Source organism: Rattus norvegicus, chromosome 14 (genome assembly GCF_021556685.1).
Source record: "Rattus norvegicus strain SHRSP/BbbUtx chromosome 14, alternate assembly SHRSP_T2T, whole genome shotgun sequence".
In the NCBI taxonomy this organism is placed as follows: domain Eukaryota; kingdom Metazoa; phylum Chordata; class Mammalia; order Rodentia; family Muridae; genus Rattus; species Rattus norvegicus.
Genome location: NC_141547.1, coordinates 82,906,608 through 82,933,089, shown reverse-complemented (window position 1 = coordinate 82,933,089; position 26,482 = coordinate 82,906,608). Strand labels below are relative to the sequence as shown.

Here is a 26,482-nt window from a genome sequence, read left to right as displayed (position 1 = left end):
CATTCTAGCTGAGGCCAAAGAAGCAAAGAGGGCAGAGCTATACAGAAGAAGAATAGTAATGTAAAAAGTTAGCTACCTCTAAGAAGGAAGGGGCTAAATGTCTCATTGCTAAATAAGAGAAGCCAGTGTGAAAAAAGGAAAAACACAAAAATATAGAGATGCTAAAATGGCTAATAGATGCCAGGAGTTCCAGGGGAGGAAGAAGCATAGCAGATTTTTAGATTAAGAGTTGTAGGGCTGGAGAGATGGCTCAGTGGTTAAGAGCACTGACTGCTCTTCCAGAGGTCCTGAGTTCAATTCCCAGCAACCACATGGTGGCTCACAACCATCTGTAATAAGATCTGGTGCCCTCTTCTAGCCTGCAGTCACATATGCAGGCAGAATGCTGTACATAAAAATAAATAAATAAATCTTTAAAAAAAAAAGAGTTGTAGAACACTGCAGTGGCAGATAAAATTCATTATTGCACTTATCAAAGCTCATAAAACTATACAAAGAGTCAACCTTAACTCTTTACACAAGTTTAAAGAATCATCTAGAACTTGGGGGAAATCCTATGAAGGGACTCAGATTGCCACAAAAGAATTCCTATGAATATGTGAACCACTCCACTGAAGGGGCCTGGGCTGAGGGCAGGGCGCAGACCTAAGGAAAACTTTTTTTTTTTTGAGTGAATAGCATCTCTAGAGGACATATGCAGGCCTCTGGAAGTGATGGAGTTGTTTCCTATGTGGGTACAGACACTGCTATGCACATGTAATGGGGTGGGAGAGAACATTCTTAGTGTTGGAGTAGAAGTTCTCCGTTACCAAGGTGACAAGGCCAGGATGAACCACGTTAAGGACTAGAGTTGTTGAATGAGTACGGACCAGTATGAACACGGGTCTAGCTTAACACAGGTGTGGATGGTTACACACAGAAATATTTTCAGGTACATTATGTGTAGGGGTTAGGAAAACATTTTCATTTGCATGCTGAGGTAGATTTTTGAAAAGCTAAGCGGTGGTGGTGCACAACTTTTATCCCAACACCCAGGAGGCAGAGGCAGGAGGATCTCTGAGTCTGAGGCCAACCTGGTCTACAGAATGAGTTCCAGGACAGCCAGGGCTACACAGAGAAACTCTGTCTCCGACAAAACAAAAAGCAGACCAGTAACCATGACCATTTCCATGCTATTCCTAGTCATTTCTGTTGCTGTCCTTCAGAAAGCCATGATTCTCTTAGGAGTAGTGGCTGATTTCTAAGACTGAGGCAGGCGACAGATAATGTGAATCTGAAGTATCTTATAGAGCAAGAAAGTAACAAAAGGCCTTTTTAAAAGCCAGGGGCTGGGGGGCTGGTCAGATGTGATGGCACACCTTTAATCACAGCACTCTGGAGACAGAGGCAGGCCGAGGTCTGTGAGTTTGAAGTCAACCTGGTCTACACAGTAAGTTTTAGGACAGCCAGTGATATGAAGAGACCCTCTCTCAAAAGAAACAGGACCTGGAGCGATGGATCAGTAGCTGAGAGCAGTCTCTGCTCTTGTAGGGCACCCAGGTTTAATTCCCAGCATCTACAAGGCAGTTTGTCATCGCCTATAACTTCAGTTCCAGGGGATCTAATGCCATCTTCTGACCTCTGAAGGCACTGGGCACACACGTAGTACACAGACATACATACAAGAAAGTACCTATACATGGAGACAAATTTTAAAATTAAATAATTAAATAACAGATGTGTGCTTTGTGCTACTTTATTGGGTTCTATTATCCACCCAACTCCCAAACACCAGGTAGGAGAGAAAGGTTAGAGGGGAAAGGGAGTGTAGACCTCTTTAGACTAACTCCTGCCGATTAGGAGGAAGTCCAGTCTCCATCATTAGGATATCTCCAACCAGCAGAACAGCAAACAGCAAAAGCAGTCAACACGACAGCAGGAAACAGCGGGAGCAGCAGGGGGAGCAGCAGCAGCAGGGGAGCAGCAGCAGGGGGAGCAGCAGCAGGGGGAGCAGCAGCAGGGGGAGCAGCAGCAGCAGGGGAGCAGCAGCAGGAGGAGCAGCAGCAGCAGGGGGAGCAGCAGCCACCACAGCCTTCATGGAGCTCTCTCTCCCGAGTCCTCAGAAGGCCAAACAGAAACTCTCAGCAGCTGGAGAAAATCACGCCCCTCCTGGAGCAGGGGATGATCTCAGTCAGTGGCAACCCCATGTCCCAACCTGGGATTAAAACAAAGACATACTCATAGAACATAACTGGGTTTTTAAAGAAACCAAAATTCTCACTACAAACTGATCACAGATATGTAATAAGTATAAGTAATAATTATACATTAATAATATAAATAAATTTTTAAAAATCCTTAAAAACCTTTTTAAAATGTATGAGCTTGGCCATGGTGGCACAAACTCATAATTCAACGCTGAGGAGGCCAAAATCCAAGGGCCTTTTAGGTTACAGGGCAACTTTGAGGCTAGTCTGAGCTACACAGTAAGACCCTACCTGAAAACAAAGACTAAAATAGAATTAAACACTTTATGGAAACATGTTACAAGGTCCAACAGAAAAAGCTCCAATATTTAAACAGAAACAAGGTTAACAGCAACAACAAAAGAAGCAGTGGTAGAGTTGCTGCCCAGGGTAGAGCACCTACCCAGCATGCAAGAGACTGCACCTAATTCCCAGAACCTAGAAAAATAAAGCAAGTGTTGGACTATGAGATAAAATCTAAAATAAAGGACTGGAGAGAGGGCTCAGCGGTTAAGAGCACCGACTGCTCTTCCAGAGGTCCTGAGTTCAATTCCCAGCAACCACATGGTGGCTCACAACCATCTGTAATGGGATCTGATGCCCTCTTCTGGTGTGTCTGAAGACAGCTACAGTGCACTTATATATAATAAATGAATAAATCTTTTAAAAAAATCTAAAATAAAACCCATTTGTGCCCCATATGAACAAAAATGCCAACCAACCAGGGTTTCCAGGGACTAAGCCACTAACCAAAGACTATACAGGGGCTGACTCTGGGCTCCAACTGCATAGGTAGCAATGAATAGCCTAGTAAGGGCACCAGTGGAAGGGTCCTGCCAAAACTGAACCCCCAGTGAACGGGATTGTTGGGGGGAGGGTGGTAATGGGGGGAGGATGGAGAGGGGAACACCCAAATAGAAAGAGGGGGAGGGCTAGGGCTAGGGGGGATGTTGGCCTGGAAACCAGGAAAGGGAATAACAATTGTAATGTAAATAAGAAATAACCAAGTTAATAAAGATGGAGAAAAAAAACCCATTTGTGAGTGGCAGTTGTAAATGAAGAGAGAACAAACAAATCACTCAGGTAGAGGAGAGAGGAATGAAGAGTCTACCCCAAATTTATACCCATGGAGACTTTGGACATGTAATTAGTTAAGGGTCTTAAGGTACCAAACTGGACCTAGAACAGAGAGCTAATGATTGGTGGTGGTGTGCAGAGAGAAGGACAGAGAATGAAGCAGGCAGCCATATGTATGGAGGTCGTATGACGCTGTCACAAGCCCAGGGATAACTAGGGCCACAGCAACTATCTGGAAAGAGTGATGGAGTGCTCCCGCAACTCGAGGGAGTACAGCACTCCCGATGCCTTGACTTCAGACTTCTAGCTTCCAAAATTGTCGGGGGCAGGGGGGTAATTTCTGATGTTTCAAGTCTCTTGCCAATGTGTTACAATTGTCCCAGGGAAGGATCACCAAGAGAAATCTAAAAAAAAATGTGAAAATACCTTGATCTCAAGGAAGGGAGCACAATGCCCTGTTCAGGGGTGTAGACGGTGCATAGTGGCTTCCTTCCAAAGCATACAGTAGGGAAAATGAAGGGGAATGGGGAGGTTACAGCAGAGCCCCTGACAAGCACTACATCAGTCTTAGAGCAGGGATGAAGCATTGCCTCAAAGGGAGCATGTATTAAGAACTCAGTCCCTGGGGTTGGGGATTTAGCTCAGCAGTAGAGCGCTTGCCTAGTGAGAGCGCAAGGCCCTGGGTTCGGTCCCCAGCTCCAAAAAAAAAAAAAAAAAAAAAAAAAAAAAAAAGAAAGAAAGAAAAAGAAAAAGAAAAAAAGAACTCAGTCCGCAATGGATGGGGTTATTTTGAGAGGTTCTGGGAAGTTTAGGAGGCAAAGCCAGCTGAGGAACTAATCACTGGGTGTGTGTTCTTGGGGCCTATATCATATCTCAGGTACCTCTCTCTCCTCCCTGTCGGCCATGAAGTGAGTAGATTCCCACTGCCATGATGTTCTGCCCCACAGCAAGCCTAGAGTCAAGGACTGTGGACCTTTGAAACCATGAACTACACAAATCTACCCCCACTCCTTAGTTGTTTTACTCAGGTACATTTTCACAGTGGCAGTTCATTTAACTGGCATGGCAGGGGGTCAAGGCCAGGCAACACCAATAGTCAGAAATCATGGTACTAGCTGGGGATCTTGTTCATGAGTAGATCATTTACCAGGGATAAGCAGAGCCCTAGGTTCTAACCACAGCACTAAATGCTCTCTCTCTCTCTCTCTCTCTCTCTCTCTCTCTCTCTCTCTCCACACACACACACACACACACACACACACACACAGGAGAGAGAGAGAGACAGAGATAGAAGGAAATTCGTGTGCTTGATACAACATGATAGAAATGGCAATTTTGTGACCACCATTCCAACAACTGAATATAGCCACGAGGAAAACATCAAAGCATTCTACCAAAGATTATACCAGTGCTTCTCAAAACAGTCATAGTCAGGCCTGGAAAAATGGCTGAGCACTTTAGAGCACGTGTTATTCTTACAGGGGACCCAGGTTGGATTCCCAGCACCCACACAGTGACTCACAAACCCTCTGCTTCTCAGTTTCTAAGGCTCCTTCTGGCCTACACAGTGACCACACATGCCCATGGTGCACAGACATAAATGGAGGCACAACGCTCATACATTTAAAATAAATCTAAAAATAAAAAGATAACTGTCAAAAGTTGAGCTGTGTGTGGCACACGTTCACAACTTCAACAGGAGAAGCAGGAATTTGAGGCCACCCTGGGCTATATGAAACTACACCTCAAACGAAGCAAACAAACCTTGTAACAATAACCTTAGCCAAAGGGAAGCACAGGCAAGATGGCAGTTAAATGCAATGAAGTAGCTTGGAAGGCCCTTGGAACAGGATAGGGATGTTGGGGCAACTAAGGAAGTCCCAAGAGATCATGGACTTCAACCAACAACGCTGCATTGGTGTTGGATCCTCTACTGTTGAGAACAACAAAGATCAAAGATGGGGGGGGGCTGGGTTCAGACCTTGCAGGGCCTGCACCTCAATTTCTGCATCAGCTAAGGGTAGTTCTAGAGGATAAAGCACATTCTGAAAAATTAAGAAATGCAAAGATGGAGAAACTGAAAAGTTTTATCTTCTAATGTCCCAATCCCCAAAGGGAACCATTAACACACCTGGCAGATGGCCAAACAGGAAAATATTTCTGAGGTGCACTGTGGTGGCTTATGCCTGTGACCCCAGCACTTGGGAAATGTATTCAGGAGGATCCGCTACAAGGCATCTGGATCTTCCTAGGCTAGTTCCATAAAGCTACCTGGTAAAACAGGGTTGGGAGACACAAAGACAAAGGGAGAGAAACAGCGGTGTTTTATAGTCTCCCAGTCCCTAACTACATTGTTGCATTCACAGGCCACGGGTCTTTGAACCCAGGTCCTCAGGTCATGGATAAGGGATCCATTATCTGCCCGGCCTTCCAGAGAATGAAGTATGGATGCTCCCATGTCACAGATGTAAAGAAAGTCAAAGCCCAGAGTTTGGGTATTTTACCCAAAGTCACACGGTATTTAACTTGAAAGATAAAATTTAATAGCTATCTACAGGGTTCTAGATCTATGCTTTTGTTACTTGGTTGGTTGTTCAATCACGTGGTTGTGGTTGGGGAGGGGATGTGTGCCCACGTGTTCATCTGGGTTTAAAAGACAGAGATAGGACCCAGAGTCAGGTGGGTGCCTATGTGTACCTGTGCATGTAGAAAAAGATGACTTCTGGTGAAGTCTCGGGAGCCACCCCCCTTATGGAGACAGGGTCTCTCATTGGCCTGGAGATGGTGGATTATGTGGAGCTGTCCAGCCCACGAGCCACAGAGATTGTCTTGTCTCTGTCTTCCCAGCACTGGGATTACAAGTACTTGCCCAACGCACCCAGCTTTTATGCAAGCTCTGGGGATTGAACCCAGGTCCTCAGACTTGTTCAGCAAAGACCCAGCTATTGCTCCAGCCATGTTTTTTCCTTCCTTCCTTTCTTCCTTCCTTCCTTCCTTCCTTCCTCCCTCTGTCCTTCCCTCCCTCCCTCCCTCCCTTCTTCCCTTCATTCCTTCCTTCCTTTTCTTCCTTATTTTAATGTTGTGTTTTTGTGGGGGGAGGTGGAAGGTGGTTTTGATTAGGTGTATATGTTTCTATCCCCCATTCTGGTCCTCCGGGCTGAATTCAGGTCTTCAGGCTTGCTTACAGGCACCTTTAATGTAATGTACCATGTCACCAAGACCCTTTTGCATCCTGTTCCCATGTGCTAAGAATACAAGTGCACTAGACTTAGCTTTAAGTCCATCCTTGTGGCCAGTATAAACCTGCAGAAACAACTCGTAGGTTATGCTGGAAACCAAACTTACAAGTACCTTGCCTCCATCTCCTCATGTATGAAAAAATCCTCATGATGATTTAGAGTCCCATAAAAACTTTTGAAGTGCAAATCGCGTCTATACAAATAGGCAGGGGAGTAGCCCATATTTACGGAGTTCATTGAGAGTCATATCCTGACAAAAGGCTCTTGGCTGACCGGCACAAGGCTGTACATGTTGAGGGGAGTTTTTGTCCTCCTCTTACTTTAACGAGGGGGTTTAAACAAAGAATATGCATATTCCATGTTCTTGCTGACAGAAAAGTTACAAAGCTGATAATTTTGTATTTTTAAATTTTGTCTGTATGTCAGTGCTCCGAGTACATGCAGTGCCCACAGAGGCCAGAAGAGGGCATCAGATTCCCTGAGACTGGAGTTACAGATGGTTGTGAGCTGCCATGGGAGGCTGGGAATGGAACCTAGGGCCCTTAAAAAGAGTAGCCAGCTCTTAACTGATGAACCATCTCTCCTGTCCCCAAGATGGTTTTCTAATTCAAGACACCTCCAATTAAAAATATGTGTCCCCACCCAGTCTTAGGACACACTGGAGACTTTGATACCATTGAGTACATGTCCCCCTGTCCCATAGTCGCCTGAGTTGAGAGACCCTTTAGAACACAGCCCTCTGAGGAGACTCCACCACTCCTCACTAGGCCCCAGTATGAAGGCAAGGTGACTGACATGATTATTGTTGTCTTAACTTTTTATTATGAAAATTTTCAAATTATACAAAAAAGCAAAAGTGTGCACACATGAACCCTGTATTTATTTGTCCCTTGAAAAATATTTTTTTTTAGATTTTTTTATATGTGTGGTTGTTTTGCTCATCCATATGTCGGTGCACTGTGTGTATGCATGAGATCTACCAGGAAAGGGCGTCAGATTCCCAGGAACTAAAGTCACAGATGCCTGTGAGCGGACTCTTCTGCCCTGTGTTATCTTCATGGAACATCTGCACCAGATTACCCCAGAGCAAGCCTTCGTCCACTCGTGGTTCAATAAGAAGATATCATTAGCAGCACACTCTGAAAAGAATCCTTCCTTGCTTCTGGTCATAGAAGCATAAATGGGCTGGAGAGATGGCTCAGTGGTTAAGAAGCACTGGCTGCTCTTCCAGAGGTCCTGAGTTCAATTCACAGCAACCACATGGCAGCTCACAACTGTCTGTAGTCCCAGGACATCTGACACCCTCACACAGAAATGCATTCAAGCAAAACACCAATGCACACAAGATAAAAATAAGTTACTTTTTAAAAGAAGAAAAGGCGGGGCTGGGGATTTAGCTCAGTGGTAGAGCGCTTACCTAGGAAGCGCAAGGCCCTGGGTTCAGTCCCCAGCTCCGAAAAAAAAGAACCAAAAAAAAAAAAAAAAAAAAAAAAGAAGAAGAAGAAGAAGAAAAGGCTGGAGAGATGGGTCGATGGTTAAGAGTGCTGACTGGTCTTCCATAGGTCCTGAGTTCACTTCCCCAGCAACCACATGGTGGCTCACAACCATCCGTAATAGGATTCAATGCCCTCTCCTGGTGTATGTGAAGACAGCTACAGTTTACTTATACATTAAATAAATAAATCTCTTTTAAAAATTTAAAAGAATTGTGTGTGTATGTGTGTAATATTTTCTCTCTGTAGGTTATCACTTCAATTAAACAGTATTGTGGTTTTTGTTTGTTTGTTGTTGCTGTTTTAAACAAGTTCTTGCTATGTAGACCAGTCTGGCCTGGAACTCAGAGTCTCACCTGCCCCTGCCCCTGCCCCTGCCCCTGCCCCTGCCCCTGCCCCTGCCCCTGCCCCTGCCCCTGCCCCTGCCCCTGCCCCTGCCCCTGCCCCTGCCCCTGCCTCTGCCCCTGCCCCTGCCCCTGCCCTTGCCCCTGCCTCTGCCCTGGCCCCCGCCTCCATGTACTTGCCTCTGATCTCTATTTTGCTTTCGGGATGGTTCTTGTTCTTAGCATTTCCAACCCAGCATTCTGTCTCCCATGGATGTTTACTGGTCTTGCTCTTATGTAGAAGAAAGGATGGCAATCCTCTGCCGTGGCCCCAGAATGCCAGTGCCCATTACTCTGTAATCTGTCAGCATCTCCTGGGCGTTGCTTTTGGTGAGAAGCCTGGCCCTAGAGTGCTAGAGCCTGGTTCAACACTAAGCAGTCATCAAAGGCTGTGAATGAGGTGCCCAGGCCTGCATGGCCAGAGCCTGGTCTGCAAATGTCTCTGGATTCGGAACCATTCTCCAGTGCGCAAAACGTGCCTGTGGGCCAGGCTGCCATCCCAGCTGCCCTTTCCCTCCTCTTATAGCTCCTTAAATATATGAAGGAGTGGGCTGTAGAGATGGCTCGGTGGTTAAGAGCACTGGCTGCTCTTCTAGAAGATGGTAGGTCTGATACTGGCCTCTTTGGACCCTGCACACATATGGTGTCCGGGCATGTGTGCAGGCAAAGCATACATACACGTAAAATAAAAACAAAATAAAGTAAAATAAAACACCCCCTCATAAGCCAAAATAGCACCCCCACCCCCACCCCCACCCAAAAGAAAAATAGCCAATGCACCCAGGTTCAGGGGGGAGAGCTTGCTTCAAAGGCACAGAGGGATAGTGAGGAAGGACATACAGCAGCTCTTCTGACCTTCATGTGGGTGCTCAGGCACAAACACTCCTGCATTCACAGACACCTGCACACATATACAAATAAGTAAACAAACCTCTAAAGTGTGTTTTGTGTATGTGCACATACATGTATGCCACACACATCAGAAGAAAGTGTTGGAAGTTCAGAGCTGGACTTTGTCCTCTGGAAGAGCAGTGAGTGCTCAGAACCACCGGGCCATTTCTCCACGTTCTAGATAAATCTCTTAAAAGAAAAGTTTGCACCAGTGGTGATGGCACACACCTTTAATCCCAGCCCTCAGGATGCAGACACAGGTGGGTGTCTATGAGTTCTTGGTCAGCCAAGGCTACACAGTGAGATCCTGTCTCCAAAAAAATAAAGGGGCAGAGGCGGGGTGGATAATTCATTTTTTAAAAAATTTCTTTATTATGTATATGAATACACTGTAGCTATATCTTCAGACACCAGAAGAAGGCATCGGATCCCGTTACAGATGGTTGTGAGACACCATGTGATTGCTGGGAATTGAACTCAGGACCTCTGGAAGAACAGTCAGTGCTCTTAACCGCTGAGCCATCTCTCCAGCCTGGGGTGGATAATTCAAATATCTCTGCTTTCACACTCTCCTGTGCACAACTGTATTCATATGTGTGTATGTAATTTTATGGCATGTGCGGCTTCATGTAACTTCAGTCAATATACTTAACTAGAGACCACAGAGCACTCCTGTGTGACTCTTTTTAGCCACACCCACCCTACCTCCATCCCATAAGCCCTGGCAACCACTAATTTTCTCTCCACCTCTGTAATTACAAAAATCACATAAATAGACTCATGGAGATGTACACTTTAAAAGTTGCCCTTTTCTTTATTACTCAGCATACTTTTTCTAAGGCTCATCCAAATTACTATGTATATATGACTGGGGTTTATATTTTTTTATATTTCATTTGTTTGTTATTTTTGCTATAGTGAGTCGTAGTCCATAGTTTTGATGTATCGTATACATTGGAAGGGTATCAGTTTGAGTCTGTTATAAATAAAGCCGCGGGGTTGGGGATTTAGCTCAGCGGTAGAGCGCTTGCCTAGAAAGCACAAGGCCCTGGGTTCGGGCCTTGAACACTCTGCCCATACCTTTAGATGAAGTTTGTGCGGTTTTCTATTGTGGTGTTTGGTTTTAGGCGCTCAGTCGTTTGTTTTAATTATGTGCATTTGTGTTTGGGGAATGGAGGTTCGTGTGCATAAGTGCAGGTGCTCAGTGAGGCCGGAGGAGGACATAGGCTCCATGGAGCTGGAGTTACAGGTAGGCAGTAAGGAGCTGCTGAGAGCTGCACTGTGGTCCTCGGAAAAGCACTTTGTGCTCTTAAGAGATGCTAACCGGGCGTTGGGGACTTAGCTCAGTGGTAGAGCGCTTGCCTAGAAAGCACAAGGCCCCCGGGTTCGGTCCTCAGCTCAGACAAAAAAAAAAAAAAAAAAAAAAAAAAAAAAAAAAGATGCTAACCCATCTTTCCAGCCATTTACATGGACGATTCTGAAAATAATTTTTTTTTGTCTTGAAGAAGGGGTGACCTTGTGCATGCGGACAGAGACCAGAGAGCAGGTGGGGTTTATCACACACCCTTATTCCTTTGAGACAGGGTTCTCACTGGACATAAAGCCTTTTCCACCAGGCCATCAGCCAGCAAGCTCTGAGGAACTCTCTGCTGCTGCCCACGAGTGCCGCGATCACAAGTTTGCACAAACCATGCCCAGCCCTTTATACCTGAGACTCTAATTCAGGCCCTCATCTCACAGAGGCACACTCTTGCCCTCTGTGGCGATTTGAATAGGTTTGGCCCCCATAGATTGATGTGTTTAATTGCTTAGCCCTAGGTGGTGACATAGTTAGGAGGTGTGACCTTACTGGAGGGGGTATGGTCTTACTGAAGGAGGTACGGCCTTACTGGAGGAAGTGCGTCACCATGTAGACAGGCTTTGAGGTAGCCATGATCAGGTTCCGCCCTGTGTGGAAGTTTCCTCCTGGCCGCCTGTGGAAGGCAGTTTCCCTTGCCGCCTGCAGATCAAGATGTAGAACTCTCACTGTCTCCAGCACCACGGCTGCGGGCATGCTGCCATGCTTCCCGCCATGATAATGGATTAAACCTCTGAACCTGTAAGCCAGCCCCAATGAAATGTTTTCCTTTTTAAGAGTTGCCTTGAGGGGCTGGGGATTTAGCTCAGTGGTAGAGCGCTTGCCTAGGAAGCGCAAGGCCCTGGGTTCGGTCCCCAGCTCCGAAAAAAAGAACCAAAAAAAAAAAAAAAAAAAAGAGTTGCCTTGGTCGGGGTTGGGAATTTAGCTCAGTGGTAGAGCGCTTGCCTAGCAAGCGCAAGGCCCTGGGTTCGGTCCCCAGCTCCGAAAAAAAAAAAAAAAAAAGCGTTGCCTTGGTCATGGTGTCTCTTCACAGCAATCAAACCCTAAGACAACCTCTGAGCCACGTCCCAGCCCCTGAAAATTCTATTACAGATACCACTCCTCTGCCAGATATGTGACTTACAAATCATTTCCCCCAGCCCACAATTCTTTCTTTTCATTCCTTCAACAGTCATACATACATTATTTTAAAATTCCGGTGAGTGGGGGCTGGAGAGATGGCTCAGCGGTTAAGAGCACCCGACTGCTCTTTCAGAGGTCATGAGTTCAATTCCCAGCAACCACATGGTGGCTCACAACCATCTGTAAAGAGGTCCGATGCCCTCTTCTGGTGTATCTGAAGACAGCTACAGTGTACTTATATATAATAAATAAATAAATCTTTAAAAAAAAAAAATTCCGGTGAGTTCAACCTCCCAGTGTCTCCTGGTAAGGGCCATACACTCCTGGTGTCACACCAAGTCCCTCATCCCAAGATGTCCTTCACATTTACCCAGAGGTTTTATGGTTTTCCCTGGCCCATGATCCTTTTAACAATATATGGGCTCTTAACTTTAGGGTCTGATTCTTCTTTTTCGTTTTGGTTGGCAACATTTCTGGGCGGGGGGGGGGGGGGTAACCTCCCTTGTGGGCTTGGTTTTGTTCCTTTCTTTAAAACAAAACAAAACAAAACAAAACAAAACAAAACAAAAAAAACTGGCCACAAGGTGGAGAGGTGGTCCAATGAGCAAAGCACTTACTGTGCAAATCTGACAACTAAGGGTCAAACCCTGAAACCTACATAAAGGTGGAAGGAGGGGGTTAAGGTCATGAAATTGTCTTCTCATCTTTTACTTGCTCTACGGCATGGGTGTACCACACACACACACACACACACACACACCACCCCAAGCATCACACACACACACACACACACACACACACACACACCACCCCAAGCATCTCTCACACACACACACACACACACCACCCCAAGCATCACACACACACACACACACACACACACACACACACACACACACAGAGCTCAATTGTAGAGTGCTTGCCTTTCATGGATTTTCTCTCTAGGAGCACCAAAGAGGAGGGGACAGGAGCTGGAGCTGGGCTGGGGTTCCGTGGAAAGTGCATGCTTAACTAACATGGAAATTCCAGGACCGCCAAAGTGTCCACCAGGCGTATTTGTATAGGTGGCTCCCAGATCTCCCTTGTCCCATTGTCTCATCAGGTCCTGCAGGGCCATATGGTCAGCCCCGACTCCTCCTATTGGGCAGAAACCTTCAGTTCCTACAGTGCCCCGAACCTTACAGGTAAGTTAGCCAGTGCTTTAACAATGAGAGAAAACTTACCAGGTTTGATTAGAACTTTTGCTAGAGATGTGAAGGTACAGAGAAGGGAGCGCTGCCTTGAGTCTTCCAATTCATGAACATGGAATGTCTATCCATCTTTGACCGTTTTCCTCAAAAGGCTGTAATTTTCACCAGAGGAATAGTGATTTTTTTGCAAGGCTTATATAAACTATATCGTGTGTGTGTGTGTGTGTGTGTGTGTGTGTGTGTATGTGTACATGTGTGCACACATGATCGAGGGTGTGCATGTGTGTGTGTGTAAGCCAGGAGTCTATGCCTCAATTGCCTTTCATCTTATTTAAAGGACAGATTAAAGAGCTGTCCTTTAAAACAATTAACTGTTTTACTTTATGTATAACAATAAGTTTGCATATTAAATAACACTATAATAGAGTGACTTGTATAATTTTAGAAGATAAAGGGGAAATCATTTCTTGATTGATTTTTTTTCTTTTTTTTTTCAAGACTTACTTATTTAATGTGTGTGAATACACTATTGCTGTCTTCAGACACACTAGAAGAGGGCATCGGATCCCCTTACCAATGGTTGTGAGCCACCATGTGGTTGCTGGGAATTAAACTCAGAACCTCTGGAAGAGCAGTTGGAGCCATCTCCCCAGCCCGACCTATGCAGCCCAACCTGTTCTGGAACTGGCTGTGTAGAGCAGGCCAGCTTCGAACTCACAGAGACCTTCTTGACTTTGCCTCCTAAGTGCTGGGGATTAAGAATATGTGCTGCCACCTCCCAGCTTGCGCTCTCTCTCTCTCTCTCTCTCTCTCTCCCCCTCCCTCCCTCCCTCTCCCCCTCCCTCCCTCCCTCTCCCCCTCCCTCCCTCTCTCCCTCCCTCCCTCCCTCCCTCCTTATCTCCTTAAGATAAAGTCTCGCTATATAGCCTTGCCTGGTCTGGAACTCTCCATATACACCAGGCTGGACTTGAACTCAGAAAGGTCTACCTGCCTCAGCCTCCTGAGTCCTGGGGTTAAAGTCCTGTGCCACCACACCTGGCTCTGGCTCATTTTTAAAGACAATAGTGTGCAGGATAGTTGTATGTCAACTTGACACAAGCTAAAGTCATCAGAGAGGACAGCGCCTCAATTAAGAAAAGGCCTCCATAAATTCAGGTTGTAGGTAAGTCTGTAGGGTATTTTCTTAATTAGTGATTGTTGGGGAAGGCCCAGCCCATTGTGGGTGGCGCCATTCCTGGGCTTTTGTTCCTGCCCTAACTCTAACTCAGACAGTGAAGCCTGTTGACTCTCAACTAATCAACTTACAGACCTAAATTAAACCTCAGATGGTCTTCCTATGCTTAGTTGTATTCGATTTGGCAAAGTTCTGAGGAATTTTGAATATTTTTTATGTTTATTTAGTGTGGGTGTGGACTGGGTGTCACAGCACATGTGTGGAGGTCAGGAGACAGCTATGAGAATCAGTTTTCTCTTTCTACTGTGTGGATTCTGGGGATCAAACTCAAGTCACCAGACCTGACAGCAAGAACCTTACCATGTGGGTTCTGGGAATCGAACCCAGGTCCTCTAGAAGAGCAGCCAGTGCCTTTAACTACTGAGCCATCTTTCCAGCCCTCACTGAGGCTTTGGTTAACATACTTCTCAATTTTATATATGCTATTTTATTCTTTTTAATAATTTGTGTTTCTTTGCTGAATTTTTATATTCATTCATAATTACTCCTTAACATCTTTATGATGGGACCTTTGGCATCCGTGTCAGACCCAGCTGTGGTGATGCACTCTTTTAATCCCAGGACTTGGAAGGAAAGGCAGGAGAATCTCTGTGAGTTCCAGGCCAGCCAGTGAGACCTTGTGTCCAAAATGGGGGAGAGACGGGGGTATATAGTTCAATGGGTAGAGTGCTTGCCAAGGATGCACAAGGCCATAGTTTTGAGCCCTAGCACTGCATATGTTAGCATGGTGACACATGCCTATAAGTCCAGAAGCAAGAGGATAGAAGCTGGAGGAGACTAAGGTCATTTTCAACTTATGATGAGGCTAGCCTGGACTACATGAAACCCTGTCTAAAACAAACCAAAACGCCCAAACAAACTAACAAGATGTAAGTGCTGGCCATACTGGGATAGGTCTTCAGTGCTGTTAATTTTCCATACAGTAGGTGAAAATCTTGAAAAGCTCACCGTTAAAATCAGCCCATTCCCACCCTTTCATCAGGTAAGTTCCTGAGCTGCTATGCCTCCATATTGACCACGAAGTCAATGGTTTTTCAACCTGTGAGTCACAACCCCTTTGTGTGTGTGTGTGTGGAGGGGGGGGGTGACATACCAAATATCTTGTATATCAGATTCTTTTCATTACGATTCACAGCAAAATTACAGTTATGAAATAGCAACAAGAAAATTTTATGGTCGGGGGGTCACCCTGACACGAGGAACTGCATCAAAGGTTTGCAGCGTCGGGAAGGTTGAGAACCTCTGCTCTAGCTTGTTTAGGAGCGCTCTGACTGATGATGACACCTGGTGCAGGCATCCGGGGACACGTGACACCCCCATCTACCTCAGTCCCTGTTTATTGCTCTGCCCACTTTCTTACACCTAGATCTGCTGCGTGTTACACACCCACGGGCCAGCACCTGCTTACCTGCTGCCCTAGCGTGTTTGCTCATCTGTTACCTGTCCCATCCTTTATACAATTGACGTGGAGTATCTGTGTGTGTGCATGTTTGTGTGAGTGCAGGTGCATGTGTGGAGGCCAGAAAACAACCTCTGGTATCACTTTTCAGGCACCATATTTTTTTTTTTTTTTGAGGCAGTGTCTCTCCATGGGACCCTGTAAACTTGTCGTATCAGCTAGGCTGGCTGGCTAGTGAGTCCCGGGAGCTGCTTGTCTTTCTCTCCACAGCACTGGACTATAAGCACAGACCACCACTCAAGTTCTGGGGATCAAACTCCAGTCCCGTGTCTATATGGCAAGCACTTTATCAGCTGGGCTGTCTAACCCCCAACCTCCTTTTTGAGAAAGGGTCTCACTTCGTAGCCCTGGCTGACTTCACATTCACTACCCTCCACACAGTTGTGTGTCACAGTTAATTGCCACTAATACAAACGCCACACTTCAATGACTCTCAGTTTCCTCGGTTCCAGGCTTACCTGTGTATGCAGCTCCATCAGACTGAGACAGTCTGACGGGGTCCACTGGTCAGGGGAGGGGGATTCTGAGACTCCCGTTTCTGGTCACATGACCAGCAGTCAGCTCTCCTCTCCTTTCTGGCTTCTGCCTCATGCCTGCTTGTCTGGCAAGAGGCCCTGGCCACATCTCCGACCGTTGCCAGCATATTTCTGATGCTCTGCACATTTTTGTGGAATTTTCCCCCTTCATTTCCACGTCACCCTGGAAGGAAAATAGGTTAGAGAATGTGTACGTTCACAGCCTAAGTGTGGTGTTCTGTACAGGGTCCTCTGCCGCCATATTGGCAGGAGCGTGAGGCAAAAATGTCTTCCTTTTTTTCTTTGCTTTTCTTTCCTTTTTTTTTTTTTTTTTTAGCATTTACTTTATTTTAGTGTGGTGTGAGTGTGTCTGTGTGGTGGGTCTGTATGGGGTGTGTTTGGTGTGGGGTGTGATGATATGTGGTGGGTGTGAGTGTGCCTGTGTGTGTGCATACATGAGTCTGTGTAGGTAGTGTGGGATGTGGGCGGGTTCACACGGTCCACAGTCCATCTGTGAAGGTGGAGGACGACTTGGGGGAGCCTCTCCATCCACCATGTAGGTTACAGAGATTGAGCTCAGGTCTTCAGTACTAGCCCCAGATACCTCTCTACTCGCTGGGCCATCTTGCCATCCCTTTTGCTGATTTTTAGACTAGTAGATGCTGGCTGTGTGGGTAGCATGTTCAAGAACTTCTGGGGGAGGGGGGCAGCCTGAGTCTGGTGCTGAGGAAAGAGGAAGAGCTGAGCTGAGGGTCCTCAACTTAAATTCAGTGTCCAGATAAGCCTCTCCCCCCCCATGCCTGCCCTTCCCCATGTCACAGTCCTACAGGGAGCCACACAGAGGCAGGATCCTTCTTCTGCCTACACACTGGAAGCTCACACTCTCACTGCATGCTCCCAACTGATCTCCCTCCCCCCTCCCTTTCTCCGTTGCTCCCCCCAAGTAGAATAAGATCAGTAAACACACACACATACTCTCCACCCCCCACCCCCACCCCCAGTGCTTCCTAACTGAGCTAAGATCTGTGGAGGCATACATACCTCACTGGAGACATCTCATAAAAGCTGCTGAGCCCATTCTCAGAGTGGGGGTTCCTCCTATTGCATCAGTATCATTCCAGTGTCGGTTAAAGTTATTGGGCTGTAGCCCAATTCTAGGCAAGGCCTAGGGAGTCAACAACCTAGCAGTTTACACAGAGTCACCCACACATGGGTGGTGGAAGGCAATTTCCCCCACGATCTGGGCTCCTCATAATGGATTCTTGTTTCTCCTCCAATGTGGACTCCAGCATCACCTCTGTCATGAAGCTTCCTTGATTCACTCACAAAGAATCCATTGTCTCATTTCACATTCCTCAGTGCCCAGCCCCAGACTCTGCATGTGGTTAGATGCTTGTGTTTAAAAATAAAAGCGAGGGGCAGGGGAGATGGCTTAGCTGGCAGAGTACCTGCCAAGCAAGCGCAAGAATGGAGTTCAGAAAACCACACCCACATCAAAAGCCAGGCGTGGCTTGTAACCCCAGCTGGGGACAGGGGTGGCTGATGGGCAGATGTCTGGAACTCATCAGTCAGCCAGCCTAGCCTAGTAGATAAGCTTTGGGGTTTAACGAGAGACACTTGCCCATCCGTGTTCGTTGCTGCTCTGTTTGTAGTAGTCAGAAATTGGAACTGGCCAAGACATCGCTCAACAGATGACTACATGGTGAAAAGGATGAATGTCTACACAGTTGAGTGTTGTTCCCGCTGTTAAGGAAAGCAAGATTAGGACATTTGCAAGCAAATGAATGGAGATAGAAAAAAAAAATAATCCTGAGTGAGGGGACCCAGAGCCCCCAAAACAAATGTCATGTGTTTTCTCTTACGCGTGGATGCTATCATTCAAGCCTTTGATATGTGTCCTACAATTCAAATAACCACAGGGGTTAGGTACCTAGTAAGGGACCAGACAGGATGAGAGGACCTCCTAAGGAAGAAGAAATAGAGTTCGTGCTGTGGAGAAACAAAGGAGAAAACTAAAACAAGAGTTAAGTAGAGAGGGAGAAATGGAAGAGAAGGGTAGAGAGGGAATAAAGGGAGGGGCAAAAGAACACTGAAGGCCATTTGAAAAACCATATGGAAACCCGCTGCTACAGACGCTTCCTAAAATATATACATATGCGAAAGGAATCTAAATAATTACCAACTAATAAGGGAGACAGTGCCCTGACTAGACATGTTATGCCTCCAAATAAAACCTCCAGAGCCAGGAATGGGTAACGTATTATTGAGTCCTTGGCCAAGGGGGGCGTTATGGAAAGCCCCAAATATCACAAGCTATTGACAAGAGTGTTGATTGCTCCCATAACCTGGTGGTAAGGCCCTAGTGCTGAAGATCGCACTTAAATACGTCATCAGACACAGAAGAGACAAGCTGGTGCCTAACTAGAGGTTTCACCCTACTGAGCAGTATTCATGGTGCTGAAAGGTACTTTGTACATTACTGGAGGAGACAGGAAATCATCGATATTACCCAGCTACAAACCCTGAGACCTTCAATACTGACACACCAGGAAGATAGACCATCGCAATAGTGGCACAGACGTATTGAAAGTTACCAACCACTTTTTGCTTGGATTTTAAGGCCCATTCCATGAGATGGAATTCATGCCTGATATGCTAAAGTGGCCATGAACCTGAGACTAAACAGACCATGGGCCTAGGGGGAAACCTAATGCTATTCTGCTAAAGGAACATAGAAATAAAGTGACCCTTCATGACATACTGCTATACCCATCCAATCAGTACCTCAGTCAGCCTTCCCGAGAAAGGCTTCGTCTTAATGTAGATGGTGGTTAACACAGAGACCCACAACTGCACGATACACAGAGGGAGAAACATTGTATCCCTCAGTCTTAAATGGAATGTCTCTAACAAAGCCCTTCCCTCAAGCCCTAAAGATCTATTCTGAAGAGAAGACAGAAAGGTTGTAGGAGCCAGAGGTGATGATGGATGATCCCAAAGAAACTGTCTTCCAGACACAACAGGACGGACACAGCGGCTATGGCAGCATGCATGGCACCTGCACAGGTCCAAACCTGATAGGATCCCAGCATGAGAGAGAGAGGGAAGTGGATGAGTGGATGGGGGAGCTGGTCCCAGGGTCCCACCCCTAACCAAGAAGCTAACTGCAACTGACACCTGCTGGCAAAGGGAAATTAGTGTTATCCAATGGAGTCTCAGTGGACATATTAACCACAGCTCAGGGCAAGCCCCATGCCGAGGAGTAGTTACTCAATAAAGAACAAAACTCAATTGTATTTTGTAGACACTTGATCTCAATTATTTGCTTTGTTTGTGCTCTCTCTCTCTCTGTGTGTGTGTGTGTGTGTGTGTGTGTGTGTGTTATCAGTCTTTTGCTCTTATATTTTTGTTTTTCTTGTTTTGTTCTGTTTCTGTTTTAGAGAGAGAGAAGGAACATAAAGCTGGGTGGGGAGGATCTGAGAGGAACTGGGGAGGGAAAACATGATCACAATATATTTCTTCAATTTAAAAAAAAAAAAAAAAACAAAACCTCCAGAAAGTCAGAGAAAGACATCCAGTGATCCAGTGTCGACCTCCGGCCCCCACAAGCTCACCAACATGTGCATGCACACCCATCCTGCATATAACCACCCACACAACACAGCGTACACACAAATCAGTAAACCCAAATCTACCTGGCTTCTGGCCTCAGATGACCCTGGGCGACCTGACTGTCACTTTGCTGTCCTCTGGGTACCCAGCAGCTTCCCTGTGAGTTCTCGGTGACCTTCCAAACACACCCTTCCCTCTTCCACTGAAGATCCTCACAGACTTATTTATTTATTTATTTATTTATTTATTTACTTACTTACTTACTTACTTACTTACTTACTTATTTATTGAGACTTTCTATGTAGCCCTGGTTGTTCTGGAACTTGCTGTATAGATCAGGCTGGCCTTGAACTCACAGAGATCCTCCTGCCTCTGCCTCCTTCCCCCACCCCCACCCCAGCACTGGGATTAGAGGCATGAACTCCTCGATTTATTTTTATTACACACGTATCATGTATCAGTTCCAGGCTTTTTTTTTTCTTTAATACTGAGGATCAAGTTTCTAATCACTTAACCCACACCCCACACCTCCCCTACTCTTAATCTATTTGCTTTTGGCTTCTCCTCTGGAAAGGTAACAGTCAGAGATAACAGACCTTGTTTTGTAGTCTAGGTCAGCGGGTCTTAACCAGGGTTGATTTTCCCTTGTAGGGAGTATTTGATAACGTGTGGAGATGTTTGGAATTGTTGCCGCTGGGGAGGGGCTAATAGCATTAGCTGGCAGAGGCCTGGAGTGTCACGACAAACCTCAGAACATAGAAAGATCCAGCCCTAAATGACAGTAGCAACTCGACAGCCCACCCTGGCCTAGGCTGTGGCCTGGACAGTTAGGTGAGCCTCAAAAACAAACGCATTTGCAACATGAACCAAAGAAACGCTGGGTTGAACATTAAAGCTCGAAAGAGTGTAAGTCTTCACACCGTACTTCCTGAAGCCTCAGGCTACAGGGCAGAGTCTCAAGAATTCTGTACTCCACGAGGAATTTCCAGATAAACTCGGATGTAAACTGTGGGCCTAGAATTTATGTTTTATACAGTGAGGCTCTAGTTAAATGGGCTGACAAATCCTACTTCTTTAAAAAAGTTTTTTATTTAAAAAAAAAAAAAAAAGCAAAAAAAGCACCAGTCTGCTTTTTTTTTTTTTTTTTTAATGTCCAAAAAAGCCAAGGCCTTTTGATACCACAGAAAGCCAGACCTGGGTCTCCCGGGTATGTAGTGAGGTCATGGCCTTTGGCTCTGTGATTCGCTAAAGACAGAACTTAGAAGCAAGATGACACGACATGGCTTTGACCAGCCCAGACCCACAGCCAGGCTTCTGTAGTTCCCCTCAGTTCTGCATCTGGCCAGCTGTGTGGCCCTGGAAAGCCACTTAGCCCCTGCGAGCCTCACATCCCCCAAAGGATCTATAAAATGAAGATAATAATAGTGCTAACCTCGCAGCGCTGTGATGTAAATGAAAGAGTCAGTATTTAAAAAATGTTTGGAACACTGTCGGGCAGCGTAGCAAGCGCTATATATAGGGTGGCGGCCATCTCACTCCGGTTTGCTGGAACCCCCTTGGCTTGAGACTGGAAGTCCAGCATCTCCAGGAATCTCCCTGTGCTTGGTATGGCTCCACAGCACTAGGGAGGAAGAGAGGCCATCTCTGTGGGTCTCTAAGTTGAGGTCAGCAGGGTCTACATGGCAGATTCCTGGCCAGTCAGGGCTACACAGTGAGTCCCAGTACCAAAAACACACAAATAACAACAAAATCAGAAAACCTTGCAGTCTGTGAAGAGCAGAACCAGGGTTCACTTTAGTTACGTGTGTGTGTGATTTTTCTAAAACAAAACAGAAACCTTTTAGGCCTGGGTTGTTGTTCAGTGGTAGAATCTTTGACCTAGCATCCATGGAGTTCTGTGCCAGCACCAAAATGCTAACAGTACTGAGGTTGTGTGTGTGTGTGTGTGTACACATGTATGCGAGGATATGTGTATATACACAAACATACATACACACATACATGCACACACACACACATTTTTGCTGTTGTTTTGAGGCAGGGTCTTGCTATGTAGCTCTGGCCTTGAATTCACTCTGTAGACCCAACTGACCTCAAACTCACAGAGATCTACCTGCCTCTGGCCCTGAGTGCTGGGATTAACCATTTCCAGTCCACATGAATTTAAAACGAAAACAAAACCTTAGGTGTTTGGCTAACACAGTAGGTACTACGTTAGTCTCATAAAAATGTATCTTATTTGAGGGGTTAGTTAGTCTTTAGGGGAATTGAAAGTGACTTATCAGTGAAGCCTGGAGCTCTGGATTTCCATTCCTCGGTTTTGCCCTCAGAACCACAAAAATATATAAACAAAATATTGGAAATATTACACTTGTTCTTGACCTGTACAGACTTGGCTCTTGTCATTTTCAGTACAATTTGACAACTATTTGCATGTCACCTGAACTGTCTTCGGTGGAATCAGAAATGATCCCAGTGTTCAGAGCAGTGTGCATAGGCAATTTTCAAATGCCCATCGCTGTACTCGAGGGACCTCAGCGCCCACAGATCTTGTTATCCATGTAGTTTGTGGGGATCCTGGAACTAGTCTTCCATGGACAAAGGACACAACCATACTTGTTGTTCAACTTCCCTCTGGGAAAACTGAAGCTCAGAGAGACCCTCTGACTCCTGAGGCCATATGTAAGTAGAGGTGTCCCTGGAACTCAAGCCCAGGATTCTGACTCAGAAGCCTCAGTTTGCCCGTAGATTTTCAAATGGGTCCTTCTCCCGAAGGCAGCTTCTTAGAGAGCTGGGTAGCATAGCCCTAGCCCTCGGTGGATAAAAGGCCACTGGGGGATGCCCTGTCCTCTTAGCTGCCTCCTGTGACCTCCTACAGTTTGGCCAGGGCCTTGAGCAGCCTTCACAAATCAGCCCAGCCATAGGAAAAGGTTGGTTTGTTGTTGCTCTTCTTCAGCCGTTATTTGTCTCTGTTGCTTTTGAGCAGCAGTTAGATCTCAGGATTGACGTATTTTCTTCCCTAGAAATTTTTTTACCATGAAAAAAAAAAAAGGGCCCTTTCTCCTGAGCCATATTCCCCACGTATTAAGCTCATACATGTCTGAAAAATTTGAGGGAGGGGCCCTTTAAGAGCCAACGGTCCTACTGAAAGGCCCATTCACCCAGAGGAGTAGACTAGGTGACTCAGGACTAAGTAAGCTCCTACTTGTGGCTTAGAAAGTGTCACTTAAAAAGATGCCATCATCGGGTCCTGTGATAGCCGAGCAGAGCGTCTAGGACAGCCTTAAGGAAGGAAGCCCCCAGGGAACTGAGGGTAGTGAGAAAAGGGACAGGACCCAAGTCCATGCCTGGGACAAGAGGGAGAGAGGGCCTGCTTTTGGATCTCTCACCTTCCTCCACATGTCCACATGTCTGATTTTAAACTGAGGCAGATCAAAAAAAAAAAAAAAAAAAAAAAAAAACCTCAAGGAAAAAACCTGGTTCAGTCTGCACGTGTAAAAATAAAAACCAGCAAGCAGCAGAGGGAGAGCAAGGCCTTTGTCTGTGGTGTTGTGGGTTTCCCTTCAAAGCAGTGCCAGGAGACCTGAGTCCAGTCCTCCCACACAGGGAAGGTTTAGATTTGATTCTCAGAACATTTGAATCCCATCTCAGCCACTCACAGGCTGTGTGGGCTTCAAGAGAATTCCCAAATCTCTCTGAATAAACATCGTTATAGGAGCAGTGAAGGCTTGGGGAAAAAAAGTGCTTTTACCCTTCCATTGCTCCTATGACTAGAAATGGCTGTGGGCTCACTTGTTAAAGACTAAGCATTCATCTGGAGACTCCAGTATTGATCCCTGTTTGTCCCACCCCTGTCTACAAACAATACTATCTAATACCACATAGAAGTTGTCTTCGGGTACTATTTTTTTGACCGTTTAACCGATTTTAGTAGCATGACATAAAGTTCCTAAAATTGATACACTCAGTATGTAAGATACATACATGAATACTGTCTTCTTTTAGAAATATAAAATAAATAAGCAAGGCGTGAAAATAGGCGTTTCCATTAAGTAAATGAAAATTTTTAAAAAGAAAGTTTTCCTTTTGTTTCATTTGGAGAAGGAAAATTATCATTTAAGATAATATTCAAGGGCTGGAGAGATGGCTCAGTGGTTAAGAGCACCGACTGCTCTTCCAGAGGTCCTGAGTTCAATTCCCAGCAACCACATGGTGGCTCACAACCATCTGTAAAGAGGTCTGATGCCCTCTTCTGGTGTATCTGAAGACAGCTACAGTGTACTTACATATAATAAATGAATAAATCTTTTAAAAAAAAAGTTTAAAAAAAAAGATAATATTCAAGTTTATTAAAATGAGGGGGGAAATGTTATAAAATGTTTAGCTTCCATCTGCCTCAAGGTTTGTGTTACTGTCAAATTACGCGTATAACTGCACTTTCAGGTCGGCCAACATCCAATGGATGGACGTCATCTGGACTCTAAGGCATTGATCTCTTTTTGCAAAGCTTTCTTTGCATCTTCTAACGTTTCCTGTGTTTCTTCTTGAGAGTGACTAATAAAAAACGTCTCTGATCTGGTACGGAATCATTAAGCAGTCGTTGGCTGCCAGCATGACGTCATCACAAGAATGCTCGAAATTCCGGAGTTGTTTCTTCTTCACTTCTATTTCCTCCTTTAGCTCTGTGATTCGACTGGCATTCCGAGTAAGTCTGTTTATTTTTTGTTGATCTTCCAAAGTAACGTTGACATCTTCTGCAGCCACCTTCTTCATGGTGGCTGCCATCTTGGACTCCTCCATTACTATTTAAACGTTTGATTAAATTTAGAACAAGAAGAGATGCCAAACAGTGGTGGCTCATGCCTTTAATCCCAGCACTCAGGACGCAGAGGCAGGTGGATCTCTGAGTTTGAAGCCAGCATAGTTTACAGAGCAAGTTCCAGGACAGCCAAGACTACACAGAAAACCCTGTCTCAAAAAAAATTAATTTTAACTAGTATTAACATTAATTGGTTAGTTAGTCAATTATTAATTAATACAAAAAAAAAGAGGAGATTGCTTTGGCTGCCCTGTGGTAGCTGGTGTTGCCAACTTGCCAGGGTCTAGACAGCAAGCCTCCAGACACACCCATAAGGGGTTAATCTAGATTAAAACTAGGCTCTGAGAAGGTCTGTGAAGGGATTATCTTGATTATAACAGTTGATACAGTAAGACTCGTCTAAGGCACAGGCAGGGCCGTTCCCTGGGCAGCAGATCCTGCACTGTGTAAAATGGAGAAAGCAAAGGGCACAGGCATGCACTGCTTTCTGCTTCCAAACTGGCTACAATGTGACCAGCTACTACAAGCTCTTGCCTCTTCCCCCTTAAGTGGCTTTTGCCAGACTGTTTTATCACTGCAACAAAAGAGCAACTGTCCTTGTTAGTTGTTTGTCAACCTGATACAAACAAGTAGAACCATCTCAGAAGCGGAGCTCCATCCGATTGGCCAATCTGCAGGTAAGTCTGTGGGACAATTTCTTGGCTGACAATTAATGTAGAAGGGCTCAGCTCACCATACGCGGGGCCACTCCTGGGCAGGTGGTCCTGGGTTCTATAAGAAACCAGGCTGAGCAAGCCATGGCAGTAAGCAGCTCCCTTCCATGGTCTCTGCTTCGGTTCCTGCCTCCAGGTTCCTCTCCTGCTTGAGCTCCTGCCTAGGCCCCTCTCAATGATGGATCAGTGTGGGTAAGGCAGACGAACCCTTTCCTTCCCCAAATGCTTCTGGTTATGTTGGTTTGTTTTCAGTTGTGTTCATTTTCGCAGTAATAAAAAGTGAACCCAGACGGTAACCAAGCCTCATTGCACTGGTCTCAGCAGCCCATAGTGGCAAGGGCCAGTGCTACATAAAATCAACTGCCTCTCGGCTAGGAAGCACAAAGAAGAAATGAAGAATGGACCAGGGACTATAGTCCCCTTCAAGGGCACTTCCGCAATGGCCCAAACACCTCCCAATAGCCCCACTTATTTTTTTTTTTAATTTTTATTGCTTCTTTGTGAGATTCACATCATGTACCCCCATCGCACTCATGCCCCCCGTCCCCTCATTTCAGCCCTCTGCCCTTGCACCCTCCCCCCAAAAGAAAACAAAAAAATTAAATATAAAAATTTAAAAAATAAATCCAAACAAAACAGTGACCATGCTGGGCACAGGGAGTAGCATGATTAGGAGGTGTGGCCCTATTGGAGTGGGTGTGGCCCTGTTGGAGTAGGTGTGGCTTTATTGGAGTGGGTGTGTCCCTGTGGGTGTGGGTGTTAAGACCCTCATCCTGCTGCCCAGAAGTCAGTATTCTGCTAGCAGCCTTCAGATGAAGATGTAGAACTCTCAACTCCTGCACCATGCCTGCCTGGATGCTGCCATGTTCCTGCCTTGATGATAAGGGGCTAAACCTCTGAACCTATAAGCCAGCCCCAGTTAAATGTTGTCCTTATAAGAGCTGCCTTGGTCATGGTGTCTCTTCACAGCAGTAAAACCCTAACACAGAAACAAACAAACCCATCTCACCATGGAAGCTGCAGTGTGTCACAGAGTATTCCATTTTGCTCAGACATCTTTTCTTGCAAATGTTCATTGCAATGAGTCCTTGGTCTGGCTGGAGGCCTCTGGTTTCTGCTATACTATCAATACTGGATCCTCCCCAGGACTCTT

At 45.8% G+C, this 26,482-nt stretch overlaps 1 long non-coding RNA gene and 1 pseudogene across 1 annotated transcript; both read right to left on the bottom strand.

The window, feature by feature from the left end:
* Nucleotides 1-1,711: 1,711 nt before the first annotated feature.
* On the bottom strand, nt 1,712-17,547 carry LOC108352784 (uncharacterized). The gene is made up of 4 exons (XR_015637520.1): nt 17,227-17,547; nt 16,129-16,369; nt 13,011-13,129; nt 1,712-2,194 (listed from the first exon to the last, which is right to left on the bottom strand). It is a non-coding gene; the product is annotated as an uncharacterized LOC108352784 (long non-coding RNA).
* A 6,570-nt stretch (nt 17,548-24,117) lies between these two features.
* On the bottom strand, nt 24,118-24,597 carry LOC134481779 (prefoldin subunit 4-like; annotated as a pseudogene).
* Between the last annotated feature and the right edge of the window lie 1,885 nt (nt 24,598-26,482).